General features: G+C 42.7%; 1 long non-coding RNA gene across 1 annotated transcript; it reads right to left on the bottom strand.

Moving 5' to 3' along the window:
- Positions 1-14508: 14508 nt before the first annotated feature.
- On the bottom strand, positions 14509-16490 carry LOC137840782 (uncharacterized). The gene is made up of 3 exons (XR_011087810.1): positions 15999-16490; positions 15552-15675; positions 14509-14685 (listed from the first exon to the last, which is right to left on the bottom strand). It is a non-coding gene; the product is annotated as an uncharacterized lncRNA (long non-coding RNA).
- Positions 16491-16842: the final 352 nt, after the last annotated feature.

Raw genomic sequence — 16842 nt, 5'->3', positions numbered from 1 at the left:
TTGATTGATTGATTGATTGATTGATTGATTGATTGATTGATTGTCAGATTGAGTGAGTGAGTGAGTGAGTGAGTGAGTGAGTGAGTGAGTGAGTGAGTGAGTGAGTGAGTGAGTGAGTGAGTGAGTGAGTGAGTGAGTGAGTGAGTGAGTGAGTGAGTGACTTTTCTGTCGCCTGCACGTCATCTTTCTTGCATGGCTACGTTACTGTCTCAGCCGCACCTGACCGTTGAAAGATGCACGACACTCAATCCTGCCACTCTCATTCCCCTTCCTGACGACGGTGAATTCCATGATTGTGTCGATGCTGCCCAACAGATTGCAAAGGCTCGGCCTGACTTGAAAGATACGCCTCTGCCAGATGGTGATGTGGTTTTTGTTGATGGGTCTTCTAAGAAAAATGAATCTGGAGTGACCCTTACTGGGTATGCCATTGTTACTGCCGACGAAATCTTGGAGGCTGCTAAACTGCCATCCTATATGTCAGCACAGGCCGCTGAGCTCATTGCTTTGACTGGGGCCTGCAAATTGTTTGCAAACAAGTCCGTCACTATCTGGACTGATAGTCAGTATGCTTTTGCTACAGTGCACGTTTTTGCTCAGCAGTGGAGCAACCGTGGCATGATAACTTCTACAGGGAAGCCCGTCACCCATTCCACATTACTAACTCAACTTTTGGACGCTGTCCAGCTACCTTTAAAGGTGGCTGTTTGCAAATGTGCTGCTCACACTGCAAGATCTGATCCTGTTTCTCTTGGTAATGCTTTTGCTGACAAATCCGCTAAGGCCGCTGCAGAAGGCCTGCTCCATGTCCTCTCGTCTCTCACTGATCATGATTCGATGTCACACATCTCCCCTGATATGTTGCTTGACATGCAGTCTCAGAGCCCCTCCCAGGAACGACTCTCTTGGGAAAAACGAGGTGCAACTAAAAACACTGATGGTCTTTTTGTGTGACCTTTGGGCAAACCTATCTTGCCTCGTAACTTGTTCAAATGGGCTGCTATTTCGAGTCATGGGGTCACCCATGTCTCGACGGGGGGTATGGTGAAACAAGTTGAAGCTATTTATACAACATACGGCTTTGCAGCTTTCTCACAACAATTTTGCAGAGCCTGTCTGATCTGTGCTAAACACAACCCACAAGGCAATTTAAGACCTCAGAGAGGGAAATACCCGACTCCATTGTATCCGTTTCAGACAATACATATGGATTATATTCAATTACATAAATGTGAAGGGAAAGAATATTGTTTGGTCATAATAGACGCATTTTCTAAATGGGTAGAAACATTTCCTACCAAACATGCTGATGCACTCACAGTGGCAAAAGCCTTATGCAAAGACATCATTCCAAGGTACGGTATTCCAGAAAAAATTTACAGCGACAATGGTCCACACTTTGTAAATCAAGTAGTGCATAACATTGGGAGAATGTTCCACATAAATTTAAAGAACCATTGTTCTTATCATCCACAATCAGCTGGCCTTGTTGAGAGATCTAACGCGACTATAAAAAACAGATTAAAGAAATGTATGGAGGAAACCAAACGACCATGGACTCAGTGCTTAGACCTGGTCAAAATGTACATAAATATTACAAGTACAACAGGGCTAACTCCCTATGAAACTATGTTTGGAAGACCTTACAGGCTTCCTCAGTTCAAGAACACATGGGAGATCCCCGAGGAAGCCACATTAGCTGATTACATGAGAAAAATGTTGGAACGTCAAAAGAATCCAACCAATAACACTGATGATGAACCCATTTCTCCGCAGGAAGACCCCAAAGTGGTACCGGGAGACTGGGTTTTGATCAAGAGTATCAAGAGGAAGAATTGGCATTCACCCAAGTGGGAAGGTCCCTTCTTGGTACTACTCACGACACCTAATGCTTTGAAAATAGCCGAACGCAACACATGGATTCATTTATCTCATTGTAAAAAGGTGATCTCCGCAGACCCAACCTAAGTACGGAAGGTGAGCAAAGTCTGGTAATAGTGCCTGATCCTGGTGCCAAGATCCAGGGTTGACACGAAAGCTAGCAGAAGCCAATTTCCAAGACACCAACCCGAAGCTCAGGGTGTTGACTCTGAGGAGATCCAAAAACATGAGCATTAGAGAGTCATTTGGTGAGTGCTTTAATCGGGCTGTAGCCTGCGCAAAGTCTACCATGCGCTTTTGGTTGCTTTTGCTGATTTGTGTTACCATTATATTTTTTTCGGGGGTTATTTTATTCGTATGGATAGAGTACCATGAGCCTCGAACATTCTTCTCTCGGGCAACTACCAACGCTGATTCTAATCAATATGGCTCATGGGGAAAAATTGCTAGACATGAGCGCAACACAAAATCCCCTTTTGATCATGTTGTTTGTACACCAGAAACCGTCCGCGTTCCAACTTGCGTACCATGGCTTTTGTCTTGGACTTACAATAATTCATTAATGTTTACTGTGGCTCCTAATACATCTTCTTCTATTATTTTACCTATGAAAAGTTTGAAAGGTTTCGAAATGGTCACCCCGCTCTCTGGTTCCAGTTAAGAGGCTGTGTTCTTTGCTAAAGGAGTGACTTTGAAGAATCAGGGCACAAGCCTCCTTTTGACTCTTACACTCCCTGATGGTCAAATTCGTCCTCCAAATGCCACCTTGTTTGACACTTTTTGTTGGGGTTTTCAACTGTGGGCCTGGTCCTCTGGAATCGATCCTCACTTTCCTATTGCTATTTGCCTTAATAAAACAATGTCGATCGCAGACCGTCCCGTTACAAATAATTACACCTTGTCAGCAGGAGCAAAAATCACAAGTATGCTCCTCACTGATATAGACAGCTATTTTGTAGCTTCCACAGGAATAAGCGGTCAAACCAACAACTGGCTTCTTATGGCTGAGCAAGCCGCAAAAATGGCTAACACCAGTTGCATTGCATGTATGGGTCCAAGACCTCTTTTGAAAATACTTGCAAATATAGTTCCTAAGTGTGCTGTTGTTTTAATGTTAAACTCATCCATTTCACCCACTCATGATTGTTTTAAATGGGATAAGGTTTACCCTGTTGCCTCTATGACAAAATATAAACCCCTTTTTTCGTCCGATGTAGATAAGGGTAATTTTACATGCATTAGATTACCTGGTACCGGTGAGAAGCTCGGCGCCCTACCTACTCCATGGTGTGGGTCCATGACCAATGTCACTGCCCCTTTTTGCCCATTGCTCGTAGTGATATTTGGTTTTGGTGTAATAGTAAAAAACTTTATGATAGGTTGCCTTTAAACAGCTCTGGAATTTGCGCTTTGTTAGGCCTATTGTTTCCTGTTCATTTGATACCAATGTCTTATGATCTAACATCTTTTGCTAAGTCCGTAGTGCCCGAATACTGGCCGAGAACGAAGCGAAACGCCGAATGGCAGGGCGCAGTTAATCCAACTTACATAGACGCCATTGGTGTTCCTAGAGGAGTACCGGATGAGTATAAGCTGGTGAATCAGATAGCAGCTGGTTTTGAATCCGCCCTGTGTTGGTGGTGTACTCTTAACAAAAATGTTGACAGGATTAACTACATCCACTACAACGTGCAGAGGCTTGGAAACTGGACCGAGGCGGGTTTCAAGGCGGTCCACTCCCAACTGGCCGCTACTTCCCTCATGGCTTTCCAGAATCGAATGGCCCTTGACATGCTACTCTCAAAAGAGGGCGGTGTCTGCGCCATGTTTGGTGAGCAATGTTGCACATTTATTCCAAATAATACTGCAGCCGACGGAAGCCTGTCCCGGGCCCTTGAGGGTCTGAGGACCTTGAATGGGAGGATGAAGGAACACAGTGGGGTGAACACGGAGGTTTGGACCGACTGGTTGAACGTGTTCGGAAAGTACCGCACCCTGGTTTCCTCGGTCCTGGTCTCCATTGCCGTTTTCTCTGCCATTTTAACCCTGTGTGGATGTTGCTGCATTCCTTGTCTCCGATCCTTAATTATTAAGCTAATTACAACTGCTATCTCTCCACCAGCTGAGACTTTTCCGTTACTCCAAAGGGATGACCTTTCGATCGACGGGAGTTCTTTCTCTAGTGACGACTCTGTCAGCGAATCCATTGTGGTAAACCTGTCCGATTTGTTTCGTGACTCTGGCTTTGACGATTAAGACTCAATTTCCTCCCAAGTGTAAGTTAGTTCTTGCGAAATGTGATCCCTTGGCTGAAAATCTTTTGAAGTGGCCATATGGGTGATAAGTTAGTCCCCGAGAACTTATGATAAACAGGGGGGAATTGTTAGAAAAATTGTATATATATATGTTATCATGCGTTCTCTAATGAGTACTTATTCACAATATTACTGTTCAGTATGCTTGCTGCTTTGCCTTGCTTATTCTTATCTTGTACAACAGAACAGAAGGATTACGGCTGGGTCAGGGGCGAGATGACGGTTGTGTCAAACAAGATGCTGCTGACAGCTCAGCGTCCACCAGAACAGATCGTGAAAACAACACGTCAAACAATGCGTCACGAACCTTCTGATCTTCCTTAAAGAACGTCACTTTCTCTTTTTATCTCTCAGAATATCGCTTAAACTGTTTTGCTGATATAGCCATATCTGCACGCAACACTTTGTGCGTTACTTTTTGTTTCTTACGAGACGAAGCCACAATCTCTTTCCCCCCCCCTTAAGGGCTAATCGTCTCACACTGTGGGTAGGGCATTCCAAATAAAAAGAGCGAGGAGTGTAAAACAGATTTTTAGTGTAGTCGGATTGCTGTAAGTCTGATTGCACTCCTCGCGAGAAAAGACTCAATATTCTGCCTCACTTGTTTTTTGTCTGCTGACCCTTTTCTCTTATTCAGATATTCAGTTAGCACTTTGAACCTAACAGTTTGTCTCTGTGTGCCCTGCGATTGGCTGGCAACCGGTTCAGGGTGTCCCTCGCCTACTGCCCGATGACGGCTGGGATAGGCTCCAGCACGCCCGCGACCCCTGTGGGGACTAAGCGGTTCAGAAAATGGATGGATGGATGGATGGATGGATGGATGTTTCGGTGTATGATCGATACGCCATATTCAAGATTAAATTTACTTTTAAATTGGTCATCCGTGTAGTAATTACAGTTGATCTCATAATTAAATATGTTACCGTAGTGTCCTGTCGACCATGGTGAGCACGTTAGTGTGCCCATGCAAGGGTAGAATTGGGCCAACTAGGCCGATGTTGACGTGGTCGAAACATCGTTCTGGCACTTGAAAGCATTCGAGTGGCGCTTTGGTGTGGCGGTGCACTTTGGCACGTTGGCATTCGACACAGGTGTTCGCCCAGTCCCTCACGTCCTTTTTAAGTCGGTGCCTCACATACTTGGCTGCCACCAGCCGTTGTGAGGGTTAGGGGTTAGGGTTAGGGTGGGAGCCCTCGGTGGGAGCCCCCCCTCCTAGAGGAGGGAAAGGTAAAAGCACGGTCCATCTATCCGGGATTCCAATCAGCCCCCAGCTCACGGTTCCGGCAGGCAACGCGGCGGCGTCATCCATAGTGGACCATCGTCCAACCCTGATCCATGGCTGTGGATCCAGAAGTTGCCTTTGTTATATAATTAATAAAGTTGTTTTTAATAAAGTTTTTTTTTAATTTATTTTGGCCAATATGCAATGTGTCGGCTATCTTAAGCCTTCATCAGGTCTGTCACACATGTATTAAATGAAAAACTATTTTTGTTTTATGAGGTGCAACAATGTGTCTTGCTTGCAGTCCAAATTCGCACTAAAGGCCTTTTGCCTTGCCGGTTCCTTTTATACCCTCAGCTCGGTTGAAGTTTTAAATCTTTTTTGTTTTTCGAAATTTCGTTTTAGAAATGTAACTTGTTTTAGCTTAAATTTGCATTTTCCAATTAATTTTCATAATTAAACTAGCCTTCATATTAGATTTAAGCAAAATAATTAAAATTTGGTCAACTTGAAATTGGTATTGTAAAAATAATGTAAACATACCAATTTTGTTTTTTTGTTTTTTAATGTTTTTTGTTTTTCCAAGTAGGCGTGGTCTAGGATCTGGGATTGCGGTTCAAACTGCAGGTAAGTAGTGGATAGGTAGGTGGATTATATACTATGTATATTGTGTTTTTGCAAATTTGTAATTATATTAATGAGAATATTTGGTGACTTTTGTTTATATTTTTTGTTTTATTCCGTTTTCTCAGTTTTTTTCTGTTTTTTTTTCAGATGGGCGTGGTCCGGGGACCAGACGCGTGGTTCCAATTGGAGGTAAGTATCCAGGTAGGTATTAGATGTAAGTGGGTCCGAATAAAGTAACACCAATTTGTCCTAATTATGTTAATTGTCCTACTGTTTGGAAGTTCTGTTCCTGGTGGGACGTAAATAGGGACTGGGATTGGGGCAAGGGTTGGGGTTGGGGTTAGAGTTAGTTTTAGGGTCAGGGTTAGGGTTAGGGGGGTAGGGTTAGGGGTTAGGGTTGGATTGAGGAGCCCTCCCACAACCAGGATTGGGGAACTCATGCTCCCCCCTGGTGGAAGAGGACAATCCACGGTCCATCCACCCGCGGTCTCCCCCCGCCCCCAGCTCCAATCCAATGTGGTTTAAACTAAAATATAAAATACAAATACAAATAAAATATGAATATTTGTTCCTTATTTTTGCTTTTTTATTTTATTTTCATTGTCTTTGTTTTTCATTTTTTTCTTCATTTCTTGACATTTCTTTTTACATTTTTCTTTCCTACAATTTCTGACTGGTGAGCGTCGGTCAAGGTAAGTAAATCAGGTATGTATTGATGTTTGTTCGATGAATTTTGTGTTTTTGTTGTTGTTTGTTTTGCAGGTAAGCGGTCATTCTGCAGGTATGTAGTCGGTACAGGTAAGTAAATACGGTAAGTATTGATATTTGTTTAATGAATATTTTTGTTTTTGTTTGTTTTTGTTTCCTTTGTAGGCAAGCGGTCATTTTAAAGGGAATTTGGGTTAGGGTTAAGGTTGGGGTTAGGGTAGGATCGGGGTTAGGATTAGGGTTAGGGTAGAGTTGGGGTTAGGTTAGGATTGGGGTTAGGGTAGGGTTAGGGTTAGGGTAGGATGAGGGTGTGGGCTGGAACTGGGGAAAGGATTGAACTGGGGGACCGCACAAAAATCAGCACCACAAAGGAGATCATGAAGGCTTGACTCCCAGAGGGTTATCATCCTGGCCGCAATGTCAGCCGTCCATTGGAGCTGGTCTTGTTGGACCCGGAACTGCCCGTGTGGTAGCTGGGGAAGCTGTGCAACGTCCTCACGCTGCTTGACCCAGTCGTTGACCTCGTTGAGGTTCTCTTTTTCACAGTCCGGCGGGAGGTCCGAGAAGTGGATGTGAGGGGTGACAATGACTGTATAAGGAAACTTCATATTGAGGGACTTGAGGACTATCTGGATCGACTTAATGGTCGTCTCCTTAGGCTTGTTGGCCCTGTCATAAATACCAAACGCCAAGACAATGGCTTCCACATTCACGTCGTGATTCACCAAAGCATTGTCCAGGTAGGTCTGGCCGTGCCGAAATATGCCCTCCGGTAAACTAACCATTTGTATTTTGTGGTTTGAAGGGGCCGGCAGTTGGCCGACATTGGAATCACCCACAATAAGCCAGTTGCAAGTAATTGGGTGGGTCCCTTGACCTTGGGGAATCTGCGCTCTCCAGTGTCTAGGTGGTTTTGGCTTTCCTGCCATAACATCAGCCTGGACCTCCCCCGGGGGAGCCAAACCCCGGACCCCCGCGGAAGGACCAGGCGACGTGACCCCAGCCTCCGTCCCGTAACATCCAGAATGGGAAACCCCGGTAGGAGGGGTCAGGACAACCCGGTTGGTCTTGGCCTTGCACGGGGGACGGGGAGACTCCGGCGGCTGGCTCAGAACCGATGGGGGTAACCCCACACTTTCGCCTTTATCTTCTACTGCGTCACCCAGTTCCGCATTTTTTGTTTATTTCAGCTTGTACACAGACATCATCAAAGTCACACTTTCTTTACAAAGCTTAGAGTTCGTTTCGTACTTGCCGAAAAAGGAACGGGTGGAAGCAGTCTTGCTTATCGAGTCCCGTCCCAAAACTTTCATCCAAAGATTTTTCGTGTTTTCACAGATATTTATCACACAGCAATTTCATGAGAGTCTTCACAGATATTATGTAACACATTCATTTTAAAATAGTCAACATAAAAATTTCTGGTTATGTATGATGCTAATATTTGTACATTAGTGCATTTACACATTTAGTTTCAAAATAGCCAACATCAAAAATGTATGGTTATGTATGATGCTAATATTTGGAATTTGAATGATTTGTATCGAGTTTAACAAAGAGCTATCAATGCTTTCGTCCCAGGGTTTGCCGCGGACTCAGCTTACGTAATTTGATATGAGAGAGGCTCTCAGTTTTTTCTTGAAGTCCTTGAAATTTTCGGATAGTTTTAGGTCAGAGTTTAGTTTGTTCCAATTTCTTATACCGACAACCGTCAGCGATTGACCTCCGAGTGTACTGGACACTTGTCGTTGGTCAAAGTTTAATAATCCTCTGAGGTCGTGTTTTGTGTCCCTCAGGGTGAATAGGCTTTGAATATTTGCTGGTAGCATACATCTAGAAGCGTTGTACACATTTAACAGTCCTGCAAAAGTGATTAAGTCTTGGAGCTTCAGTATTCCAGTGTTTATAAAGAGGTTGTTCGTGTGAGAATTGTACGGCTTTTTGCAAATGATCCTCAGTGCTCTTTTCTGTTGTTTGTAAAGTGGTTCTATTGATGTCTGGTATGCGTGACCCCAGACCTCTGAACAATAATGTAGATGTGGCTCTATGAGTGTCAAATACATTATTCTTAAAGCAGATGTACTAATTTTATTTTGCAGCCTCCACAGAATGGCAATATTTCTTGATATTTTTTTGCACAAGTTTGTAATTTGTTGTTTCCAGTTAAGTAAACAATCAAGTGTTATGCCAAGCATTTGATACTCATTAACTCGTTCGATCTTGGTACCGTTTGACACTAAGTTTAAGTCTTCGCTTGGTTTTCTTTTCCCAAATAGCATATATTTAGTTTTGGATGGATTTAAAGATAATTTATTTGCATTGAACCAAGCCTGTAAAATTGACATTTCTCTGTTTATACAAGCTTCCATGTGTCTTAAATTATGTCCAGTACATAATATACTGGTGTCATCGGCAAACATTACCATTTTGAGGGAACATGCCTTTGCAATGTCATTTATGTATAGCGTGAATAACCTAGGGCCCAAAATTGACCCTTGGGGGACGCCACACGTTATTTTCAATGTAGGTGACCTGTTAGTCTCTACCTGTACAAATTGGGTTCTATTTTTTAAGTAACTCCTGATCCATTTTAAGGCTGTACCCTTTACCCCATATCTATACAATTTCTCAATCAATATTTCATGATGAATTGTGTCAAAGGCCTTTTTAATATCAAGAAATATTCCAATACTATATAGTTTTCGATCCATCGCCATTTTAGTGGTTTCTACAAAATCTAAAAGTGCATGTGCAGTCTAATGTTTTTTACGAAAACCATATCGATTTTTTGACAGTATATTTTTTTGTTCAATGTAATTCTCCAGCCTGCTATTAAATAATTTCTCAATGATTTTAGAACATTGGGGGAGGATAGAGATTGGGCGATAGTTGGTGATCTGGTGTTTGTCTCCTTTTTTAAATATGGGTAGACCTTTGGCAATTTTCATTTTATCAGGAAATATCCCACTGTTGAATGATAGATTGCAGATATGTGTAAGTGGAGGCGAAATGGCATGCACTATATATTTTAGCGTCCTCATGTCTAGTTCATCAACGTCAATTGATTTCTTGCTTGAACAACTCAGTATAGTATCTTCGACTTCCTTCAAAGTTATCTGGGACAGTGAAAAGTCGTCAGCAGTATTGTCTATTCCACGATCAAAAACATTCCAGTTTATCTCCTGAGAAGGAATGTTTCAGGCGAGTTTTGCCCCCACTTCGACAAAAAACTGATTAAACTTATCTGCGATTTGCTGGGGATCATCCACTCTTTGACCGTCAATGACCAAGTGTGTTTTTTCATTTCTCTTTCTTCTGCCCTCTGCGATAGAATAAATTATGTCCCAAAGTTTTTTAGTGTAATTTTGGCTTTCGACTAATAATCTTCCGTTGTACTCTTGTTTGGCTGTCCTCAATTTGTTATTGACGGAATTTCTATAAGTTTTATACTTTTTGTGAGATCCATCGGTCTTGTCCTTCAGAAATTGCTTATATATTTTTTTTTTCTTGCATGCATTTAGTAGTGTTTTGTTTAGCCATGGCTTGACTTTTTTTTTTTTTTTTGATTGTACGCTTGTATTTTTTTCTGTGACAATAGGGCAATGCTTTTCATATGTTTCAAGCAATGTTTTTAGAAAGTTTTCATAGGCTCTGTTTACATTATTTTCCATATAAACCTCGGCCCATGAATTTCCTCTGAGTTCTTGGTCTAGGTTTCTAAGTACGGCATTGCTTTTTGTTCTCTTTGGTGAGTTTGGGGGTTTGGCATTCTTTGGCCACTAATGCAGAAGACCGGTAAGTGATCAGATATATCACATATCAGGATGCCACTGATATGTTTACCGTAATAATTAGTATAGATGTTGTCAATTAGTGTTGCACTCTGAGGCGTGATTCGGCTTGGTTTGGTAATGAGTTCACAAAAACTTCCGTTTGCGTGTTTTGACTTCGTCTTAGTAGGTCAATGTTAAAATCACCACATATGTAAATTTCTTTGTGTCTTATTTTTGAGAGGAGTACGGTCACTTGATTGTTGAACATTACAAGGTCGAGCTCTATACATACAGCAGATTACAGACTTTTTTCCTGTACACAATTAAATTTCTACCATCAGACATTCGAGCACATTCTCTATTGCAAGGGACAAGTCTTCCAAAATCTTCCAGTTGAGCCTGTCGTCAACGAACAGCGCGACTCCACCTCCAGATTTCTCCGACCGTTTTTTTTTGGGCAAAATTATATCCGTTAAGATGAAAAGCTGCTCCCCTTTCTTCAGTAATCCATGTTTCCGATATTGCAATAATGTTGAAGTGTTTGTCTAAAGTCTAACAGGTAATCCTGGATTTTGTCGAAATTTGCGTATAAACTCCTGCTGTTTATATAGATCAAAGAAAGTTTCTCTCCGTCATCATTTATTTTGTTTAGGTTTTCTTCAAAAAAATATCCACAAGTGTCCACTTCGCTTGTATAAAAATTGCTTTCCGAGTCAATGCTTACATTTGGGTCATGGGCACAATATTGATTTGTAGGCAGAGTCACATTTTCATAGGCTTTTACCAGGTCCATCAGGATCTTTTGTTTATCTTGATTTGCCAGATTCCATGATTTATCCGAGCTAATCAAAGATGTTTTTGGACTTTCCATTTTCTTAATTTGCAAATTGATCCAGCTCAACCAAGGCTCTGATGAGCACTGGTCTTGTATTTTCTGGGGTAGCTCCATTTGGTTTCACGTAGATTTTACAGTTTGACGTCCAGGTGCTATGAATTTTCCCTTGTTTTCTTAATTGTTGGGCTTTCCAGGCGATGGTGGCGTTTTTTTTAGTAAGATTTTTGTTTATGTAGACATTGGAACCTTTCAAATTTCTTCCTCTCTTGAGCAGATCTGTTTTAAATTTTTTGCTTACAAATCTCAGCAATACAGCACGGGTGTCGTTGCCTCTGTCACTTGCAGCTTTTCTTGGAAGCAGGTAACATGAATCCAAAGTGTCTTTCTCCAGAGCTATGTTCTTTGTTTTAAAAAACGCGGTAACTTGAGCTTCAATGGAGCGATTGTCCTGCTCCTCTGCCTGCGAGCTGATAACACCACTCGCCTGATTTGCATAAGTTCTTGGCAAAATTTTAAGGCCGGCAATGATGACATCATTACCTTTGATCTGCTGGTCGAGTTCCTCCACTTCGTTTGTGAGGTCGCTGATCAATTTATCCTTGTTCTTGTTCTCTTCTTTGAGAGATTTGACCTCTCTCCTTAGTTCCTGGACCTCCGCAAGTTGTTTGATGATTTCTTGCTGTCCACTCTGCATTTCTTTCAGGACTTTTTTAACTTCTTCTATTTCATCTTTAACGTCTAAAACTTTTTCTATTCTACTCTGCATTTCTTGCAGAGCTTTCTTGATTTCTTCATAACTTTCGGACTCCCAGGTATCCCTTTTCGGTGTCATTCATAATCCTCTCGTCTTGACGTTAGCTTTGGTAGCCTAGCATGGTTAGCAACCACGATGGCGATTTTGTGCAGTATTTCCTTCCAAAAACCGTGTAATGGTCGATCGCAGTAGCTTGGGCTTTCAACTGCCAGCTGATTCTCTCAGCGTTGTCCTGGGCCAGGTCTTAATCGAGCGTTGGCCGCCATTGCTGAGTCTCTCCCGGTGTGATAATGCTGGTACTCGGCTAGCCTCTGTGGCTAATGCCGCTGTAGTCTTCAGCTACCCCAAACGTTTGCCCTCCTCACATCCGGAATTTCCAAACGAATGCCGCGGAAGTCGGTTTCTCTTGCTCCGGGGTTGTCACCTCAGCATCTCTTGTGTCGATCGATGCGGACCCGTGACGTGACTCGACGTGACGTGAATCGACGTCTCCACGTCTTTTCTCCACTAAAATAAAGGGTAAGGGTTAGGGTTAGGGTTGGATTGAGGAGTCCTCCCCCAACCAGGATTGGGGAACTGACGCTCCCCCCTGGTGGAAGAGGACAATGCACGGTCCATCCACCCACGGTCTACCCCCCGCCCCCAGCTCCCACCCCAGGTGTGCAGGTCGGCGTCGTTGTCGACGGACAACTGTCCATCCCTCCTCGCCATACACTATTTTGGTCTTGATGTTTTTAATGTTTTTGTACTTTTTAAAATTAGAATTCTCCAATTTTTTAATAAAATTATTTTTTTAACACAAAACTTTTCTTATTTTTTTTAAATCAAAATGAATTTTCCAATTTTTGAATTTTAAACCATCAAATTTTTTAATTTAAATTTTTTAATCCCTAAATCAAATGCATTTGAAAATAATATATACAGAAGGTGTGCCCTGACAACGTTTCGGCCCAATAGGCCTTCTTCAGGTCTAGCACACTATAATATATATATAATACGATGTTGCTCTTCCGCTGTCCAATGTTGGAATGAGTGACTTTTTTCACGTCGGTCTTTTTATACACGTTTGCCGGGTGAAAATATGTTTTAACTATAATTTTGGTTCGTAGTAAATTTTACATAGAGATGTCAATGCATTGTGCTCAATATGAAGTTAATAGTCCAATCCAATGTGGTTTAAACTAAAATATAAAATAAAAATACAAATAAAATATGAATATTTGTTCATTTTTTTAAATTTTATTCTCATTTTCTTTGTTTTTCAATTTTTTCTTCATTTCTTGACATTTCTTTTTACCTTTTTCTTTCCTACAATTTTTGACTGTTGAGCGTCGGTCAAGGTAAGTAAATCAGGTATGTATTGATGTTTGTTCGATGATTTTTTTTGTTTTGTTGTTGTTTGTTTTGCAGGTAAGCGGTCATTCTGCAGGTATGTAGTCGGTACAGGTAGGTAAATACGGTAAGTATTGATATTTGTTTAATGAATATTTTTGTTTTTGTTTGTTTTTGTTTGCTTTGTAGGCAAGTGGTCATTTTAAAGGGAATTTGGGTTAGGGTTAGAGTTAGGGTTAGGATTAGTGTTAGGGTAGGGTTGGGGTTAGGGTAGGATTGGGGTTAGGTTAGGATTAGGGTTAGGGTAGGGTTGGGGTTAGGTTAGGATTGGGGTTAGGGTAGGGTTAGGGTTAGGGTAGGATGAGTGTGTGGGCTGGAACTGGGGAAAGGATTAAACTAGGGGACCGCACAAAAATCAGCACCACAAAGGAGATCATGAAGGCTTGACTCCCAGAGGGTTATCATCCTGGTCGCGGTGTCAGCCGTCCATTGGAGCTGGTCTTGTTGGACCCGGAACTGCCCGTGTTGTAGCTGGGGAAGCTGTGCAACGTCCTCACGCTGCTTGACCCAGTCGTTGACCTCGTTGAGGTTCTCTTTTTCACAGTCAGGCAGGAGGTTCGAGAAGTGGATGTGAGGGATGACAATGACTGTATAAGGAAACTTGTTATTGAGGGACTTGAGAACCCTCTGGATTGACTTAATGGTCGTCTCCTTAGGCTTGTTGGCCCTGTCATAAATACCAAACGCCAAGACAATGGCTTCCACATTCACGTCGTGATTCACCAAAGCATTGTCCAGGTAGGTCTGGCCGTGCCGAAATATGCCCTCCGGTAAACTAACCATTTGTATTTTGTGGCTTGAAGGGGCCGGCAGTTGGCCGACATTGGAGTCACCCACAATAAGCCAGTTGCAAGTGATTGGGTGGGTCCCCTGACCTGCGCTCTCCGGCGTCTAGGTGGTTTTGGCTTTCCTGGATAACATCAGCCTGGACCTCCGCCGGGGGAGCCAAACCCCGGATCCCCGCGGAAGGACCAGGCGACGTGACCCCAGCCTCCGTCCTGTAACCTCCAGAATGGGAAACCCCGGTAGGAGGGGTCAGGACAACCCGGTTGGTCTTGGTCTTGGCCTTGCACGGGGGACGGGGAGACTTCGGCGGCTGGCTCAGAACCGGTGGGGGTAACCCCACACTATCGCCCTCATCTTCTACTGCGTCACCCAGCTCCGCCTCACTTTCTCCTCTGAAATAAAGGGTTAGGTTTATAAGGTTATCTCGCTACACAAAGGGTCCGCCGACCCAGTTGGTTAGATAGAAGGCAGCTGAGGGCACAGGCCGACTCATGTCTCTTGCAGTAAACCTCACCGTACCGGAGTCGCATAAATTCTGGAATCGGTACGAAGGACGGCGAAGTGAGACTGCACTTAAACCAGAACCTCCCCCGAGTAGCTGAGGCGCTACCCAGGTCTTCGGCCAGCAAGATGGGAAAATAGTGAAAAATGAGAGAAAACACCAACCTAAAGTCCTACCCTTGGATTATATTGTCTATTCACTTTGAATTATTTTTGACCTAATATCTTGTTTTTATATTCAACCAACAGCTTTTTTTTAGAAAGGGTCCCATTAAGTCGTCTTTGTTGTGGGTAATTTGAACATCAGAATTTTGTAGACACCTCATTAGTAGTGGACCTTGGGGTCTCAGAGTGTTTCGGCCATTATCACCAGACACCCTTGCCCAAGGGAGGCCCCGCAGGGGTTGATCGAGCCACGGAGTGTGTCTACCTAGTCAATTAAAATGTGTTATTTGTCCAGTCAACTGCCCAGCTTTAACGCAGACAGAAAAGATCAGTAGGTCAGTATTAGCATCTTTTGTTTTATTGATTCATTCAATTTAAACCATCATTACGTCTCTTTATATTTAATTTAATGTTGTGTTATTTCATTTAAGTTTCTGGCCACGCTTATTTGCGTAATTGGTGGTATAGCTGTGGCCCGAATGTATTAAAAATATTAAATCGTTATTTCCACAAGTAATCAACATTGTTTAATCAAAGGGGGTGAATTATTGTATTTAATTTTTTTAGCACTTATTTACTTGCATAATCTTACCTTGGTAGATTGTCATTCCCAGCGCCGCTTTCTTGATTCACGGTGTCACTATCAATGGCAAATTCCCATGAGCCTCAGCGAAGTGTCATGGCGGCTCGCATACCAATCCCCTATCTAAAATTATCTAACAAAGTGACAAGCACTAAATCAAGTTAGATAAAACATATTTGTGCCGTTTGATTGTGTTAACCGTTCCCCTCCAACTGCAAATTTAATTCGCAACAACAGAGGCGCACACTTGGAAATAAATCGATTAACACGTAACGCGGCTATTTAGCATTAGCAAACCGGAAGTACCCACAAACCCTTACATTAGCAACCCGGAAGTACCTATAAGCCCCTGCAAAAAGTTATAGGGAAGCCCGTTAAACGATAATATTATTAAAATTACCCATCCCAGTGATAATAACAAAATACATTTTGATGGGTATTGTTTCCTTGCACTACCTGGTCACTGTTGTCCGTAAATCCACTCGACCACCATAATAATAAAACCGTGTAATTCAAACGAAATAGCCCTGTGGGTAAAGTGGCTCGTAAACGTTAGCAAAACCGGAAGTATCCGTGCTGACACTCACAGTGTCATGGCAACCAACTGTCACCAATCGTATTTATTACAATATCCATCCATCCATTTTCTGAACCGCTTAGTCCCCACGGGGGTCGCGGGCGTGCTGGAGCCTATCCCAGCCGTCATCGGGCAGTAGGCGGGGGACACCCTGAACCAGTTGCCAGCCAATCGCAGGGCACACAGAGACAAACGACCATTCGCACTCGCACTCACACCTAGGGACAATTTGGAGTGATCAATCGGCCTACCAAGCATGTTTTTGGAATGTGGGAGGAAACCGGAGTGCCCGGAGAAAACCCACGCGGGCTCGGGGAGAACATGCAAACTCCGCACAGGGAGGGCCGGAGGTGGAATCAAACCCGCATCCTCCTAACTGTGAGGCGGACGTGCTACCCAATGCACCACCGAGCCGCCTATTTATTACAATATCCACCCCAAAAACCGATCAAAATCAAACAAAATGTTAAAAAAACAATTTAATACTATCTATTAGCGTTTTCCCCACTTATTTATTTCTATATTTAAAGGATAATAATAACCAATTGGTGATTTTATCCAACCAAACCCTGTTTGCAAGACAACTATTTTATGTGGCAATGGCGCCCTCATGTGTACTCTCCCGTCCTCTATTTTCTCTTTTGGTCTGGAAAGAAAACTCCCTTAGAATTTTGTTCGAGTTAAGAATTGAGTCTGATTAAAATTTAGACTTTTCTTTTATTA

Source organism: Syngnathus scovelli, chromosome 12 (genome assembly GCF_024217435.2).
Source record: "Syngnathus scovelli strain Florida chromosome 12, RoL_Ssco_1.2, whole genome shotgun sequence".
NCBI classification, from domain to species: domain Eukaryota; kingdom Metazoa; phylum Chordata; class Actinopteri; order Syngnathiformes; family Syngnathidae; genus Syngnathus; species Syngnathus scovelli.
This window is presented reverse-complemented; position numbering and strand designations above follow the sequence as displayed.